Source organism: Heterocephalus glaber, unplaced genomic scaffold (genome assembly GCF_053883595.1).
Source record: "Heterocephalus glaber isolate CG9 unplaced genomic scaffold, H.glaber_assembly_v1.0 deba00001608, whole genome shotgun sequence".
NCBI lineage: Eukaryota > Metazoa > Chordata > Mammalia > Rodentia > Bathyergidae > Heterocephalus > Heterocephalus glaber.
The window spans coordinates 14,633,562-14,651,644 of NW_028258379.1; the positions used below are offsets into that span (position 1 = coordinate 14,633,562).

General features: G+C 48.2%; 1 long non-coding RNA gene across 1 annotated transcript; it reads left to right on the forward strand.

Moving 5' to 3' along the window:
• Positions 1-9,669: 9,669 nt before the first annotated feature.
• Positions 9,670-17,194, forward strand: LOC147822760 (uncharacterized). The gene is made up of 3 exons (XR_015445040.1): positions 9,670-9,750; positions 15,656-15,871; positions 17,069-17,194. It is a non-coding gene; the product is annotated as an uncharacterized LOC147822760 (long non-coding RNA).
• The last annotated feature ends 889 nt before the right edge of the window (positions 17,195-18,083 follow it).

Consider the following 18,083-nt stretch of genomic DNA (forward strand, 5'->3'; position numbering starts at 1 on the left):
GCTTAAGGATCAGTATTTTTTTGAGAGGCCCCTCAGATGACTGTCACTCTTGGCTGGGCTGAACTTTGCTGGTCTGGACAAAGCCAGGGCAGCCCAGTGGCTGGCTTCACTTTGTGCTTGGTCCTCAGTCTCTTCCCAGCCCGGGCTGTCCATGCTCATCACTCTTGGCGCTCTGCCTAGAAAGGGCTGAATGAACCAAGGAGGAGAATGCGTCTGTGTCACCATTCAGCCCTGGAATGTGGTGCCTCAAGCTGCTCAAAGACATCTCATTTGAGCTGCTGTTTGGCTGAAGCCGGAAATGCCAGTACCCCACCCTCTCCGGGAGACTTGGCTCCACCTCCCTGCCTTCCCCAGCCTGCTGCCTGGCTGGGCGCCCTTCCCCCACTGTGCTGTTGTCCCTCATGGGTAGGTGCTGTGGCCCGATTGATTCTTCCTTTCTGATGACCCCCTGGCTGCCCTCAAGGAGCACACCTGCCCAGAATGGTGCCCCAGGCTGCATCTCCTGCCAGGACCTGGGCTCCATCATCACTGGGGGCTTCATGGTCTCCAGACCACACACTGGGGTGGTTGGGGTGTGTGGAGGGGGCAGCCTCACACCCTACAGTCCAGGCTGAGAGAACCCTAGCAGCAGCCACAGGGACAAAGGACTGTTTTGTTCCCAGTCTCCTATGGAGGCCCTACTGTGTGCCGGGCACTGGGATTACAAAGAGGACTAAAGCACTGTCCCTTCCCCCAAGGAATTTCTAACCAAATAAAAAGTAGAAGTACTTATGAAATAGGAGAGAAAGGAGAACAAGGCTGGGGTGGTGAAAACCCCTACATTATCAGTACCTATTATGCATGAAGCAAGATGCCATCTTCTCAAGTGATCCCAAAGCCTCATGCTATTTTCCCTATTAGACAGATGAGGAAGCTGAGGTGCACAAGGGAAAATAACTTGCCAGAGGTTAGATAACTATTAAGTGGCCAAGTTGGGATTTGAGGCCATGTCTTCAGGCTCCAGCTCCAGTGCTCTTTCTGAGAGTCTGACATCTATGTCATATCTGACCCTATGCTCTTCCCACTGAGCTGTGGGAAAAGCAGAAACCCAAGTTGAGGGCCCAGATTCTTGTTCTGGGGTGGCTGCCAGCTAGCTGTGTGACATTGGACAGTATTGTCCCCTCTCTGGGCCTTACTTGGGTTTCTTACACATAAAGTAAAAGAGGTAAGGTAGGTAATTTTAAAGATCCTTTCAACTAGATGATTTTTTAAAAAATTCCATTTCCTTTTCCCAGTCAGTTCTAAATTCATTTGGTTTTCGTCTTATAAGAAGGGCTACTGGAGCTCAGAAGTGAGGTCACATAGCCAGTTTCCTGCCAAGGTGGGGGTGGGAGGGTGGGAGGTGGGGAGTGGTTGAAACCTTCAGTCTAGAGCCTGGTTCATTGCCTTGTCCAACACTTGGCTGGATCAGAGCACTAGGATGCCCCGGGGTTATCACTGTGGGTCCCAGCAGCAGATTCAGGAGTCAGAGCCTTGGCTCTGCAAGAGCCACTGAGAGAAGTAACTCAGTCCACAGAGTCAGTCCAAACTGGAGGAGAAAGCCAGATGTGGTGGCACATACCTATAATGCCAGCACTCAGGAAGCTGAGACAGGAGGATCATCATGAGTTCCAGGCCAGGCTGAACTATGCACATAGCAAGACCCTGTCTCAAAAAACCAAAAAAAGAAGAGGACAGCCCAGAGCTAGTCACTTCGAAGCCTCCCCCAGCAGTTTACAGTTTTGAAAATGGCCCTGAGAGAGCTGCTATCAGGAGGCATGTTTAATGGGTTTTGGAAATTGGCTAATTTTGTTGCAACTATCTGAGCATTGTCCAATGCATGCTAAACATCCAGGGCCAGTGTGGTCTTGTGCTCAAGGCCTTCAGGGAGACGTGACACCAGCAGGAGAGGGCACGGTCGCTGTTGGTTTGTAGTGCCTGAGACACCCCAGGTAACCTCAGGCACCCAGGCCAGGTGCTGGGTCAGTGGCCACTCCTGCCCTCCAGGAGTCACCCTGCCCATCTCCTCCACCTGCTCCTGCTCAGGCTCTGCCCTTGTCTCTGCATGGTCCCCCTGCCCACTCTTGCCCACAGCCCCCAAGCACTGAGCTAAGCTCCCCCTGCAGTCACCTCCTGTGTCTTGGCTCAATAAGCCATCAGTATGCTGCACTGAGAAGCAAGGACGGCTCCTTGCACGCCTGAGTCACCAAGAAGTGCCCTCCCCATCCCTCCCGGGCTCTCCCACGCCCTCTCCATCCTCTGGCCTGGCTTCTCCTCCTCTAGAGACACTGCCATCCATCAGTTCTCTGCCTCACTGGTCACATTTACTTTCTCTAGCTGTTTTCAGCTCAGTTGTTTATTTTCATTCTCTCCTCACTTCCCACTCCCTCCTTCCCCCACTTGCTCCTGGACCTGGCTTTCTGGAGGCTGCTTATCAGGGCCATCCTGCATTGTGGGGCAGAAAAGAGCCCCAGAGCCTCATGGAGTGCCCACTAACCCTGGCCCCACAGGTGCCTCGTTGCTCTCCACAAAGTTTAGGATCATGGAGACAAGAAGCTACAACATCCCTTGGAGGAAAGTGAGGTGATTTCAAGGACTCAAGATTCAGAATCCAAAAGCTTCAGTAACAGAAGTAATTCTGACAGAAACTTGGGTAGGTCCTCTAACCTCTAGGCCTCAGTTTTCTCATTCATAAAATGGAGCTTATTAAGTCTATTTTTTGTCAGGCTCCCTGCTAGGCACTTTCAAATATGATTGGATTTATACCAGTTAATGTGCTTTGTAAATTAGAAAGTCCTAGGCAAATGCCAGTTATTATAGACAATCCCAGAAAGCTATTATTATACCCACATGGCTCTCCTTTGTGCCCAGAAAATAATTAAATGAGCACTTTTGAATTATTTTGTCAACAAAACTTCACATGTGCACGATCTCATTGACCTTCACATGGTTGCTGGGAAGCAGGGAAGCCAGCTATGAGTGGCCCCATTGTGTGGCTGAGAAGACCAAGAGGAGGTGGGACCCAGAGCGCCCTCTGCAGGCTGGGGTGGGACAAGCAGCTGGTCTCCAGAGGGAAGAGGGCGTGATGCGGACAGCTCCCAGGTCACTGTGTTGGCAAACCACTTGTTGGTCAGAAATTGGCAGAAATGGAACCACATAAGTTTAGTTACCATGTGTAACATGACAGAGCCTCTGAACCCAGGGCTCTGAGTGAGGAACTGTACTTACTCTCTGCTAACCTCAGGCCAAAGAAACCACTTCCCAAAGCAAGCTTGGTACTCATCACTGGAGGACACCAGGCCACACTGTGGTCCCAGAGCCTTGGAGGATCCTGTGGTCCCCTCCCCAGGAGCCAGTGCAATCATCTAGTCCTCAGCTAACTCTTCACTTTGTCTCCTGGCACCTGCACCCTGCACTGGACATAACAACCCCACAGTAGGCCCGATGGCTCTCGCCTTCTGCCCACGGTGGTCAGCTCAGATCAGCCCCTTCGGAAGACTCTGTCCAGTCTTGGATGCTTTAACTAAAGGAGAAAGGGAGGGGCTGTAAGAGGAAGTAAGGAGAAGGCCAAGAGTTAGTGAGCAACGTGAGAATCCTCAGCCTCTGATGGAGGTGTCTAGGGGGTGATTTGATTATGGATTTAAGGTCTAAGGAAGCCCCTTGCTTTGAGAACTATGACCAACAACCTCATCTTCTCCAAAGATCAAATAGGAAAAGGTTAAGTTTTAGTAATAACAGAAATGACAGATCCAGGTTAGAGACAGGGAAGCATTAAATGTCAGGAATTAGTTAGCTACAGAGATGTGGAAGATAATCAGCAGATTGTTAAAGTAGACTAGGCTTTTGCACATCTGAGACAATTCCTGGGTACACCGAGGTAAGGGTAGGGTGGGTTGGATAACCCGCCACAGCCCTGCATATTTATGCGGGCCTCTGCCACATGAGCGAAAGGGTGGAGGGAACTGGGGGGAGCAATCCCTGGCTGGCTTCCAGAAGTAGGATCTGACTGTAACTGTGACAACCTCTGTGCCACAGGATGGCCAATAGGGGCGTAGCAGCCTGGCTATGGCCGCTTAGTTGTTCAGGCCTGAAAGAAGCCAGAGGGTAGACTGATAGGAGGGAGGAAGGGCAGAGAAGTTGTTATAGTTTTTTTCTAGTGCCTGGGATTGAACCTAGAGCTTGAGGTGTGCTAGGCAAGTGCTCTACCACTGAGCTACATCCCTAGCTCTAGGCTGGTGTTTAGAAGAGGTGTAGTTAGGGGAAATCAGCTTGTGAAGAAGCCGGCCAGGGCAGGGCATCTTCCTTCAGGAAGCCCTCTCTGATACCCACACATGGTTTAGGGCTCCTCTCTGTGCTTCCACACCATCCTGAGCTATCTTTGTCTTTAAGTGAGTTTGGTGGTATTCGGGTGATCTAAGGGTTTTTCTCTCTGCTCACCAAACTGAGCTCCTTGATGGTAAGAACTATGTTTGGCCTTGAGTAGCGGAAAGCACTTATATTCTCAGCTATTCAGGAAGCCAAGGCAGGAGGATTGCTTGAGCTCAGGAATCTGAGGCCAGCCTAAGCAATATAGCAAGACATCATCTCTTAAAAGAAACAAAACAAAACAAAACTATATTCTGTTAATGGCTGTCTCTGGGCCTTGGCACAGGATATGGGTCATAGGAAGTGCTGGGTAAATGGGTCTTGACTAATGCACCACTTTAGGGGATTTTGTGTTCACATCGTCCCTAGAGGTAACTTCAAAATAGCCCAGAAGAAAGCTCTGGCTTTCTCGAACCACATTTCAGTAAGACAACTGAGGACATGATTCAAGGAAATCTGGGTTCAGAATGTACTGAGCTACTCAGCAGCATGACCTGATCAGCACCTAAAAACCCACTTCCTGTACCTCAGTTTCCTTATCTACAAAATGAGGGTGATGATCCACGGATTCACAGGGTTGTCTTGAAAATAAGTTAAGCTCTTGGGTGTGCAGGCGGTAAAAACATCTTGAGAAAGGTCTTTAAGACTTATACAGAGGTAAGAAGTTATTAATAGCTTCATTATTATTCTTACCCAGAATGCCCAAGGAGAAGCAGCATGTGGCAGCCCCAGCCCCCGCACCCCACCTTTCCATACTATTTCTGTACCTGGAAAGCAGGTTCTTGGAGTTAGTCCTCGGCTTGCCACTGTGGGGGAAAGAGGTAGAATGTCTGGAAGATGGGGCTCCCTTGGCTCTCCAGCCCACCCCTCCCTGGGCCTCTCACCAAACCTTCTGATTCAGAAAACATGGCTGACAGGGGGACACCAGCCAGCTACAAGGTTGTGGGCGGCAGCTTATCTCTGTCGCTTCACTTGCTGCTGTGTGGTACTGGTGAGGTGCTGAGGTGACCCCTCCTCAAGGAGGTCTGGACAAGTCTCATCATTTGGGCTAAATCCTAGGGCCACCTATCACCCTGGGAACCTCTGACCCTTCTTCATTAGGTCCCCCTGCTACACAGGGAAGCAGCTTTTATTCATCTCTTGCATTTCTGAGGTAAAGTGAGCAGCTCCTCCTATCTCTCTTGCCACAGCTCCACTAACACCCAAAGACCCCATTCCCAGAGATAGAGAGCTCTGGACGGAAGTGGAAATAAAGCCAGCTCTTCTCTTGTCCCACACCACTCTCTTCCCATACCATTCAAGGCAGGAGGGCAGCAAAGAGAAACAGGTGGCCCACAGATGAGAGGAGGATCCCAGGTGGCTAGGGCTGGTAGTGCCCTTGTGCTCCACAATGTACTGCAGGCAACCCTCCGGGATCTGTGAGCCTGTAGAATCCCCCAGTGTGTAAGCTCCGGGGACTCCCAGCAAAGGCCTGCCCATCCTAGGCCGAGCTCTAACCTAACCTGTGGATGGCAGCTTGGGGGAGGTACAGATCTGTAGACGTGGGGTCTTCACTGGCTGTGGGAATAACCAAACCCCCAGGTCAGCAAGCAGTGGGTACAGAAGAGAGAAAATGAGGAAACTATCTCTGAGGTCCAGGGAAGGCTGGAATCTGAGATGAGGTGTCAGGCTGAGGCTCCACTAGCCCTGCCCAGGTCTCCATTCCACAGAAGGAAGACTGGCAGCAGATATGGCCAGTCCCACGGCAATGTTCCATTATCAGAGAAACACAGCCTGACCATTTTGAGGAGGTCTCCCATCTCCATACTTGGCCAGTCAGGTCAGCTGAGCTCCCCCTCCCCACTTGGCCAGCCAGGTCTGCTGCTGCTGACTTAAAACGCTGCCCTCAATTCTATCTTTAGCTCTGGCTGCTGGGAGCCTGACTGACAGGCAGGGTGGGGGCCTGTGCTGGGGTGGGAAAAATTTGCAGCTACCAGGTTTGCTGAGAAGGTGGCGCTGACTGAAAGGAGCAGGGCCCATATGATATTCATTGCTCCATCTGAAGTCAAGGAGGTGGCAGGGACAGAGTTCCATCCATGCTGACTGGGTGGGCATGGATGGATAGATGGATGCATGGATGAAGCAGAGGCACTGAGGAAGGGAAGACAGCAAGGCCAGCTGGCCCATAGACCAAGAAGACATGAACCTTGAAGGAACTTTGTATGACTTTGGGCAAGTGATGTCCCCTCTCAGCCTCCTCTCTTTATTTGTAGGAGGGGACTAGATAATTGGTTTTCATTTACCTCCATGGCCACCACCACTGACTTCACTATCACCTCTCATCCTTGCCACCCCAGAAGTAAAGGGAGCTGCTGAGCTTGAGTTGGAAGGCATGAAGGTATAGAATTGACAGGGCCCTCCTACTGGTTTCTTCAAGGCTGAACTTCCTGAAAAGAATTTTGTTGAAGTGTCCTGTGGTTACAGAGTGATAACCACTGGACTAAACAATCATAAAAGATCCTTTGGAAGCTGTGACTTGCTCACACACTGGGAAGGTGTGGGGATCGTGGCTGGGTCCAGAGACAACTGTGTGTGTGTGTGTGTGTGTGTGTGTGTGTGTGTGTGTATGTGTGTGGTAGAGGATGCTGGGGACTGAATCCAGGGCCTTTGTACTGAACTACATCCCTAGGCCTTCTTTATTTTAATTTTTAAATTTTGAGATGGTCACACTAAATTGACCAGGCTTGGCTTGAATTGGTGATCTTCCTGTCTCAGTCTTCCAGAGTGCTGGGATTAACAGGCATGTGCCACTAGGGCCAGCTCAGGGGCAACTCTTGATTTAATATATGTTTTACTGGAGACAGAATAGTGAAGTCCTCTGGATTATACTTTTCTCTCCCACCCCCAAAAAACTTTCTTACACTCAATAGGAGAGAATTCCTTGAGCCATGTTACCTGCAGGATATTTCCAGATTATTGGCTTTGGGTGTAGAGTAGGGTTTGTATAGTGCATAGTTACCTCACATTTTTCTCATTTATGTTATTTTATTTATTTATTTTTGCAGTGCTGGGGATTGAACCAAGGGCCTTGTGCTTGCTAGGCAAGCACTCTCCCACTGAGCTACATCTCCTGTCACTAATTCCTTTTAGAAACTTTGGTGACACCCACCCTGTCACCTCCAGCGTAAGGGTCCTGTTTGGGGCTGGGAGGAGGAGTCAAATTTTAAAATGAAGGCTGAGCAGCTGCACTCCCATCTCGTCTCCCTTAGGCAGAAGCTCAGCTTCTTTTCAGCCCCAGGTGAGGGGCAGCAGCTCAGTTTGTGAAGCTGTTACCCACCCCACCCCCAATCTCCCGGTGAAGCTCAGTTTGACAAGTGCATCCAGACTTGGCCGAAAAAAATTTCTTTTTGTAGCAGGTGGCAAGAATAGCCTGTCGACTGCCTCTCATCAGGACTGACATGAAAATACCTCCTCTAAACAATAAAACACCAGCAAGCTTCCATGCAGCCAATTGCTTTTTTTCCAATAAGAGAGAGTGAATTGCCCAAAGGAAGATGTGGAGAAGTCGAGGGAAGCACTTGCAGGGCAGGAGAGGGTTGACCCAACCTCCAGTCGGACCTGGGGGAGACACCTGTGCTGATGCAGGGTCTCAGTAGGCTTGAGACTGTGTGAGAGGAAGGCAGAGTTAGAACATCTCCCGAGGGGGAGGACCCTAGGGCACAGCAATATCTAGTGGCCTAGCCTCCTGGGAAGCTGGGTATCACTTGGAGGGCGCTGATGAGTGAAGCCCAGGGAATGAGGTCCCTGGCAAGTCAGAAAGGCCCCCGGTGAATTCCTCACCCTTCCTCTTAGAATGCCCTGGGGAAGGAATGGGCCTGTGGGGACCTTGGTTGGGTTACTTTACCCACTGTGCTTCCATTTCCTTCCTTGTTATAAGCACGTCATCGCCTCTGACCCTGCCTGCTTCACTGGGATGTTCTGATCAGTCAGACTGCAGATGTGAAGGTATTTCTTTCTAGGTATTGGCACTCTTTCACAGGTGTTATTCAGTGGCCAAAGGGCTGGGTGTGGCTGGTTGGTGTCTACTTCTTCTAGGCTCCTGCTCTGGCAAATTTGTGCCATTGAGGCCCAGGCTTTCCTGTACTTTCTCCTGGGGATTTCCTTCCACCTTCCTTTCTGAAAAATCTTTTCCTACCCCTCTTTTCCCACAGCCTATGTCTCGGTCCAGCCTCTAGCACTAAGCTCCCAATATGGCAAGAGCTCCTGTTTAGATGCTACACTCCAGCTTCTGCTCTTCCCACACACTGAGCCTGGGATTCTGCTTGGAAACCTGCTTCGGGTCCAGATGTGTATCACACTGTGCCCAACTTACTGGTGACTGCCTGGGCCCACTGCCCGCTCACTGACTTGACACCCCAAGCATGGACCTTAACGTGGCCCCTTCCGTGGACAATCAGATTTCTACTTCCTGCTGCCTGAAAACCACCCCCTCCTCACCACCTGCAATGCCTTCCCCATTCTCTCCGCTAAATCAAGTACATGCCCTTTGAATAATAGAATAACTGTCTCCTCCCCTCCAGGAAACCTTCCCCAAATAACCTTGCAGCAATTTTGTCCTGTTTGCTCCAACACTTTGCAGTCTATAAGAGGATTGGCTTCTCCCTAGGATGTGCATATACAAGGGATGTGTCTGTGGGTTCTGTTAAATCCCTCAAGGGTCATCCTTCCCAAAGGGACCACACCCACGGTTCCCATGGTGAGATGGGCCCAGGCCCCTGGCTGATTGGCAGCTTCAATATGGGGGAAGCTGACCAGGTCAGGTTTGGTATTTAGAAGATGGCAGGACAGGATAAGGTGCAGAGGCTACAGTGACCTTTATGACAGCAAGGCTTCCCAGAGCCCTGTCATGAAAAGAGGGCCACATGGTGTCTTCTTCTAACCCTATTCCACAGTACTCCCTCACTATGGCAGGGATTTTAGGTGAGATAGACACAGCCACTTGTCACTTGCAGGGTGGTTTGGATTGCGTGGGCTCCCTGCACATTGCTGAGGGATAAGGGGTCAGGGGGTATTCAGGTGCAGAGATTCAGCTCAGCACAGAGTCTTGGGCTATTGTGTAGTTTTGAATTCAGAGATGGCAAGAACAGTGTGCTTTTGCTGCACAGTCAGCCAATTTAACTCAGATTAACCTTTAGGTGCTTTCCAGTTCTGTGATCTCTTTGTTTACTGTTCTGGTTAGAAAATGACAAGCCCTCCCAGCCAGCAATTAATTTACCAAAATAAACAAGATTTCTGCTTTTCGTGACAAAGACAGTCCCTGAATGCCAATCTTAGGGCTGCTAGATTGCAATTTCAAGAGGGTGCAGCCAGGATGGTTACAACTTGCAGGTGAGTTATTCTTTCTTTTTTTTTTTGGTACTGGGGATCAAACTCAGGACCTTGTGCTTGCAAGGCAGGCTCAGTGCCACTGAGCTAAATCCCCGGCCCAACTTGCAGGTGATTTATTGTGGAGAGTATGAGAAAAGTAGAAAGCGCAGCCAAGAGGGAATAAAGTAGAGAAGTATTGCCCTGGAGTTCTTGTCCTCATCTCTAACTTTTCTGGCAACAGATCTCCGTGCCCTTGGCTTGCTACCTTTCCTTTTTTCATTGCAGATGATTCTTGTTTTTCCACTCTGTCCTGTTTGGTTTCTTCCCAGCTCCTTCCTGACATGGGTGCAGCCTGGTTCTCTGCTGCCAAACCACTTCACTGCCCATTGGCATCTTGCAAGCGTTTGCCATCCAGAGCCCTTGGCTGCTGCATTTAGCCAGTGGGTCTTGTCCTTTCATCTAAGAGCCGCTTCCAGGGTCGTTGATCGGACATACTCTAGAAACAGTGTCCAGACTGCAGATTCAGCCTCACTCTTCCTTCTCTGGGCACTGAGAGCATGGGACAGAACAGAGGAGGAGGGGCAGGAATGGTCTGAGAGGAAGAGTTGCTGAGAAGTTTAGGTGAATTAGAAGGATGTGCTCAGGTAAGCAGAGCACAGAGCGGAGGATTTGTGGGTGGAGGCTCTGAGTGGCACCAGCCAGAGACCATTAGAGCTCACACTGGGGGAGTTAAAAGCAGCACTGATTAAGTCTGAGAACATTGTCTTCTTCCTCCCAGCCCTGCCAGGAACCAGCCCCTGTGATCACAGTGCTATCACAACTGCTGCTCTCCCAGGCTCAGTATACCACCTGGTAGGTAGATAAGGAGAGAAGGACCCACAGTCCTCTTCAGGCAGCAAGACTTTCAGCTCCCTGCTTCCCCAGGCCTGCTTCTGAGAACGCTGCTCCTTATAGTTTGGCAATGTGCGTGGTTATCTTGCCTGGGATTTTATCTACTCTGATCCCAGGGATTCCTAGAGCCAGACAGTGAGCTAGTTGGGCGTGGTTTCAAGGTGCTTAGTGTTAAAAACAGACACAGCCCCAACTTCAAGGCGCTCACATTGCTCCTGGAGTCCAGATAAACACAGATAACAATGGAAACATGCAGAGAAACTCGAGAATCATTTCCCTAAAGGCAACCACAGGAAGTAACATGTTCTCCATTCTCCTTTCATCTCACTCTTGTTACCTCCCCTAGGATTCTGTCTGGGAATAGTCTGGACACAGCACCCCATGGAGTCTTTTTATCTGGATCCTTCTGAGAGATAAAGAACTAGTCCCAAATCTCTCTGGAGGGGTGGATAGGAAAAGGATTCTTTTTTTGTTTTTGGTACCTGGGATCGAACTCAGGACCTTATGCTTGCAAGGCAGGACCAGTGCCACTGAGCTAAATCCCTGGCCAAGGACTCTTGACAATAAGATCTAATTAACAATTTACAGTCCGGACTAATGAGTTGTTAGCTATGGATTCAATTCAACACTGAATGTGTAACTACTGTGCCCTCGGAGCACTGTGCTAGGTCTTAGTGGGAGTGGTGTGTGGTACAAAATGAACAAGAAGTTTTGCCACTAAAGAACCTGTTCTCTGTGCATTTCTTTTCTCTTCTCCCTCACGCCCCCCCCCCCCAACCTTCCCTTCTTCCTCCTCCTCTTTCGGCCGTGCTAGGGATGGAACCAAAGTCTTGGGCATGCTAGGCAAGCACCCTACCACTGAGCCACACTCCCAGCCCCATGCATTTCTAATAATATTTGATTTCCAAAACTTGAGTTCATGCAGAATCCTTTGGCATATAATACTTTTTTTCCCCTAGCGTTTTGAGACATGGTCTTGCTATGTAGTTCAGGCTGTTGTTCTGGTCTTGAACTCATTATGCAGCCCAGGCTGGCCTCAGAAGGGTGGCAATCTTTCTGCCTCAGCCTCTTGAGTGCTGGATTACAGGTGTGTACCAACATGCCTGGCTTGGCATATATACAGTAGTACTTTGATGTATTAATAATTCTTGAACTCTTTCCCTGAACTGTTAAAGTCACCTAGGCAGCTGATGCCTAGCTGGACTTATTGAACCAGGTGGTGCTAATTACAGTATAATTATGTTACTGCTTTCCCTTAGGGAAAGGGAGGCATGTAGGCCTGACCATTGGATCTTTATCTTGAGGCTTGGCCTTCTTCAGATACTCCTCCAGCCACCATTCTGATGTCTTTATTTTTTTGTGTGTGCTGACTTCCTTGAGAGCCCAGTCCCTCTCTGACTATATATTAATTTTTATCTAACTTAGCTGCCTATAATACTTGGACTAAGAGCTGTGCTAGACACAGGGGGTAACACGATGAACAAAATAGAAATGTTGTCCATCCCAGTGGTGCTTCCAAGTTACCTGGAAAGACACAATCCAATACTCATATCACGACAAGAACTTGAAGTAGGCCATGATGGAGGGAATAGGGTATCATGAGAATGATCTGCTCCAGGGGAGGTGGTGAGGAAAGACTTCCCCAAGGAAGAGACATTTCAGCAGCAGTGCAGAGAAGTTAGCTGAATGAAAGGGGGTGAGAGTGACGGAGGGCTTCCCCCGCACATGGAACAGCACATGTAAGAGTCCTGTGGCTAGGGAAATGAGAACAGCCAACTTGAGGAACTGAGAGGAGACTGGTGTGGTTAGAGCATAGAGAGAGAAAAGAGAAGTGGTATAAAATGTGCTGGAGAGAAGGTGGGGTCAGAATCCTAAAATCCAAATAGATAATTATAACTGGGTATACACTAGGTGCATAGTCAGAATGTAACCAAATATGCTTACTAAGTTCCAGAGCAAATTAAATAGGAGAAACTTTAAGTAAACACAAACTAACCAAGACTAGCAGTGCAGTAGAAGGTTAATTCACTTTGATAAATATTCCACAAAATCTTAAAAGACAAAGGCAGAGACCTATTTGTTGAATGAATGAAAGAATGGATGGGTAATGGATGAATAAAGATTGAGCACAGTGTTAGATGCCTCTGTGTCCAGCCATGTTACAAGCAGAAGCCCAGCCTGGCTCTTTCTCTTCCAGAGCAAATTACCCACAGTGCTCTTCTTTCTTGTTGCCATGGTGCTCTGTCCACGTGACTGTCATGGCATTGCCCCACTGTATTGCAGTGATGGTTTGCGGCTGGCCTTTCTCACTAGACTCTGAGCTCCTTGAAGGCAGGGACTATGCCTTATTCATTTTTTACGTTCAGCACCCTCACAGTGCCTGGCACATAATAGGTGTTCAGTAAGTGTTGGCTGAAGAAATGTACACTGTCCTGTCTGTATAGAATCAACTAGACCACATGATGATCAGGATGATCAAAGAACATAGTTGCCTAAGCTTGCTGTACCTTCATGACTGCCAACAAACATTTCAGGAGAGCCAGCTGCATTGCAGGTCTGTTTTGTAGCCAAAGAAAAACATTCACTGAGTCAACTGTAACTTTACTCTTTTTTGAGACAGGGTCTCACTGTGTAGTTCAGGCTGGCTTTTAATTCACTATGTAGCCCAGACTTGCCTTGAACTCACAAGATTCTCCTACCTCAGCCTCTCAAGTGCTGGGATTACAGGCATGAGCCACCATGCCCCGCTTTTAACCTCATTTTTTTTTTTTTTTTTTTGGTACCAGGGATCAAACTTGGGTCCTTATGCTTGCAAGGCAGGCACGGCACCACTGAGCTAAATCCCTGGCCCAACCTCATTCTTATGGTGATTAAAAAGCTAGGATCTTGTGGTGTTTTTGGATTCCCCCCCACCATCCTGGGATTGAACCTAGAGCCTCCAGACTGAGCTATATCCCCATCAATTTTTATTTAACTGTTAAAAGAAATTTTGACACTAGGCATTGTTAAGTCACTAAATCACTCAGGCTAGGTTTGAAATTGTGATCCTCCTGCCTCAGCCTTCCAGGGTGCCTTAAAAGCTTTGTGCCACCAAACCCTATCTGGGTTTTTAGATTTTGTGGGTATATCCAGTTAGTCATCCAATCAACAAGATCTAAGTAAGAAAATCCAGGGGATTAACTGCTAGTCCCTTGTACTTCCTTTGTATTTCCAACCAATGGGGAATACGCCCAGCATTTCCTCTCCTCTATACAACACTTCTAGGAGGTATTTAACCGAAGAGGCTAAATGCGTCCCCGAAAATTGAGATAGGAGATAGGGCATGGCTTAGACTGGCTGGGAAGAGGCGGGATGGGATCCCAGGGTCTGCACAGCTCTGCCTCTCAGGACCCCATATGTAAACTTCTCAGGGTTCCCGAGAGATGTGGACTGCGTAAGAGACAGGAGGCCATGAGGAGCCCGCTATTGAGACTCTTCACAGCAGCCCACCCAGAGTCTCTCAGACCATGGTGTACTTTCAGTTTTGTTCTTTTTCTCTTTTCCTCTCCTGTTCAGCCCAAGTTTGCTCCATAGAGCCAGTTTCTCCCTTATTCCTTTACCCCTCACTTTCAAATAAACTTTTGGCACCATTTTTGGCTTGTCTCATTCAATTCTTTGTTCAAAGTGAAAAGGACCTGGAATAAGTTTAATTGCTCAGTCATTTCTAAAGGAGCTACCTGACAACAAAGTCACACGGCAAATGGGTCAGGTCTTTTCTCTCACATTCCGTTGCTTTACTCCCTAACCCCAGCACTGTTACCTACCTCAAAAGGAGACAGTTCACAGCCACAGTCTGGGAGATGCTCTGCTGCGATTTGTGCCTTCTTCCTGCCAGGCCAAAAGCACTGGCAAGCTCTGGTGGGACGCCGAGGGGTCTGACAGGGGCTGCAGACATCCAGTACACCAGAGGAGAGTTGCAAAAGCCAGATCCACTTCCTCTCCCCCTCCCAGAGGCAACCTCATACAGCTTGCAGCTATAGAGCCGTCACCATGACCCAGAGGGAGCAACCTGTGAGGGAAGCTTGCTGAACTGAAGACAGACAGCAGACAGAAGGAGAGGGGGAACCCAGGGCCAGGGAGCTTTTGGCCTGGAGATGAACGAGTGCTGACAATAAGTCCTAGACACAGATGACAGCTGGCATCTAGAAGATGTGAGCCCTGGTCCTGCTCCAGAGCTGCTCACCTGGGATGGGGCACGGCCATCCCTTTCTTCAGAAGCAGGAAAGCAAGTCAACTGTTACTCTTTCCTCCCCTTTGGAGATAAGGCTGCTATAGGGTTAAATGGGCAGCTTCAAAACCTAAAGAAAAACAGCCTATTTCCCTATTTAAAAATTCTTTAAATAATTGCTGAGTGCTGAGTTCTAGGCATTTACTCAAAGATGAAAGGGCAGTCTCTATTCTCAAGATGTTTACAGTCTAGTAGGAAAGTAAGCTGACACACAAAAAATTGTACATGAGAAAGAATGTGGTTAAGTGTCATAAAGAGGATTAGATGCTGGCTTAATGAAGGCGAAGCAGAGTGGGGCATCAGGGAGGCCATCCATTTTGAAAGGTGCCTGGAATTAAATTTGGAAGACAAATGGATGACAAACGCCTCAGATTCTAGGCCACTGAGCAGTTTCTATGGCTGCAACCTTCCTTTCTTATCTAGGGCAGTAATAATAATACCAAGGACCTTTCTTGGGTACTTGTTACTTCATGTTATCATTACCACTACCCAGAGGTGATTGTTCTATCCTCCTGGTTTATAGCTCAGGAAATGAGACTTTAAGAGGTTAAATAACTTAGCCAGTCAATCAGTTGGAAAAAGTTGGAGGTGAGACGTGAATCCAACTAAAATTAAATCTATAAATAACTGGTGCTTTCAAAAGTAAAATCCACCCCATAGATTCTGGGGAAATGCTCAATTTTCCTGGGGAGCAGCTCAAATTCTAATAGCATATCTCTCTCTCTCCTCTCTCTCTCTCTCTCTCTCTGTCTCTCTCTCTCTCACCAGGCTTCTAGGCTCTAAAGCTCCTTGGGAAGGGCTGGGATCAGCAAACTCCAGGCAGAGGGCAAGACTGGGAGAGAAAATCAACACCATACATCTCAAGAGTTCTAGAGAGCCAGGTGGAAGTTCCCACATCTGAGATGCTCTCTAACTCGAATGACTTGGCCTTAAGTCTTAGTTCTAAGCCCCTCTGGACTCTAAGGATTTTCCTGACCCTCACAGGTATGGGCAACTATGTCTGTTTGCCTGTAGTACTTAAACTTTCCTTCAGTGTCCCAAGGACTCATATGTTGTTAGTCTTGATGGAAAACTTAGAGATGACCTAGTCCAGTCCTTTCAATTTCTACATTACACAGTAACAGAAATTAATGGCAGAACCACTCAGATGTCTTTGGTTTTGCCACTAAACACTGATTGATGAGTTATTTCCCTTAATTATAAAACACAAAAAAGAATCTTACCACTGTGTGCACTCCTGAGAATCTCCATCAACCATCATCTTTTAATTTTGTGGCAGAGCCATGAGGGTGGGTAGGGTGTGTAGAGAGCAGAGTAGTGCATTTCTCAATGCTGAGAACAGTCTGCTGCTAGTGGGCTGCCCCTCTGCTCTCTGACCTGGCACACACAGCATCTCTGCCGTGTTCAAGGCCAGTGGCCATCTGTTTTGCCTGTCAACTTCCTTACTGGTTGAGTTGCTGGCAGTCAGAGCTAAGTGAATCCTATCACCTGCTGGCTACTTACCTGAGGCACATGATTTGTAGAGATGGGCCTTCCAGAGAAAGCCAAGACTTTCCCTTTCAGCCCCTGCAGAGGAGGGTAGCAGCTCTGACCTGCCAAGCCCACTCCAGAGTCTCATGGCCTTACTGTCCATTTAGGACAAGCATCTGTGCTTGGTAGTCAGCAGGGGCCAATGAGGAGGACAGGCGAGGAGTGCCTGTGCAAAGTAGGAGAGGGCACCTGTGGAGCTGGCCATGCCTGCTCATATACATTGCTCACCCTCTTGGACCCTCAAGTCACCTACGCAGTCCAGCTCCTGGGCTCTACCCTCCCTATCCCACCCCTTTTAAGCAAGCAAACCTCTGGTCTGGAGAACATGGTAGGTTCCCATAGCGATGGGCCTTTTAGCTGTTTCCATGGCAACCAACACCCAGACCATTTAGTTGCTAGTCAACTGACAGCTGTAAGTGAATCAGTTTAGAAGCTGAGGGATAGGTCCAGGGATTCTCTTCAGAGAAAGAAGATACAACCACCCAAAATGATTCAACTCCTCTTAAGACTTTTAGGCAGTTATCTGTGGAGATATATTCTGTCCCTCCACTCCCATCCCCAACACACACATGCAAACAATGTTACTGGCTAACCCAAGCCTTTAAGTAAAGCACACCCCAACCTCTAATCCTTGTTCTGTCTCCTTCCAAGGGCCCTGGACATCACTTGTTTAATGGGACCCGCACCTGAACAAGTTGCTTACGTGCAGCTCTCCTCTGTGTAGATGTTTTTCCAATGTACTATGACTTTGTCCTCCCACCAACCCAGTTATTGGAGAATAATTTCCTTTTTGGATTAAAGCAAATGGTTAATCCACAATGATCTTTACTTCATTGACCTCATCTATTTTAAGTCACCTTGCCTATGCGGGTGGGAATTGAGACCAGTCTGCTTTATGAACTTTTGCAAAGCACAATCAGGGTCACTCTGTTTCTTGACAAAAAAACAACAAAAAACTGGCTGAGATTTCAAAACCCAAGCATGCAGAATTTGAAATTACTCCATGCTTATTGCTTTTTTTTTTTTTAGTGTGAAGATTGGACTACCATCCCTCACATTTAACTTTCTCCCAAACTGAAGATCTGAGGTGCTATGTCCCTTTATTTTGTAAACAGGGGAGCTTCTTGGCCTTTTTTTTTTTTTTTAAGTTTTTCTATTAGTGTATGATTACAATATATCAGTTACATTTGTTTTGGGAGACTGGTATAAGTCTATAGCATATTTTTGTTTTGATTCATAAACAATTGGAGCCTGGCATTTGTCCACCTTGAATTCATGTAACAGTTGGGTCTAAGCCTCCAAGGCATGCACAGAGGAGTAGAAAAATGATGTGAGAAAGAGCATGATCCTTTCTGTACACCTAAGATTCAGTGCGACTCAGCGTTAATGACTGTAAGCTTTCAGTAGATGACCTTTCCAAATAATCCCCCCACAGGGAGCCCTACCTCGCTCACTGCTGCAGGCTCCAAGGACCCCCACAATGGTGGGGAGGTAGAGTCCTCAGCAATTAGGATCCCTTGCTGTTCTGATGGAAGGCTATATACTAACTGAGCTGCTTTGCTTGGTCTTTCAACACCTGAGAGCACAGGAGTATGAAATGCAGGCTCAGTAGCTGTTAGCCCCAAAGGAGTTTAAAAATATGAAGAATCTTCTGTAAATAGTCCAC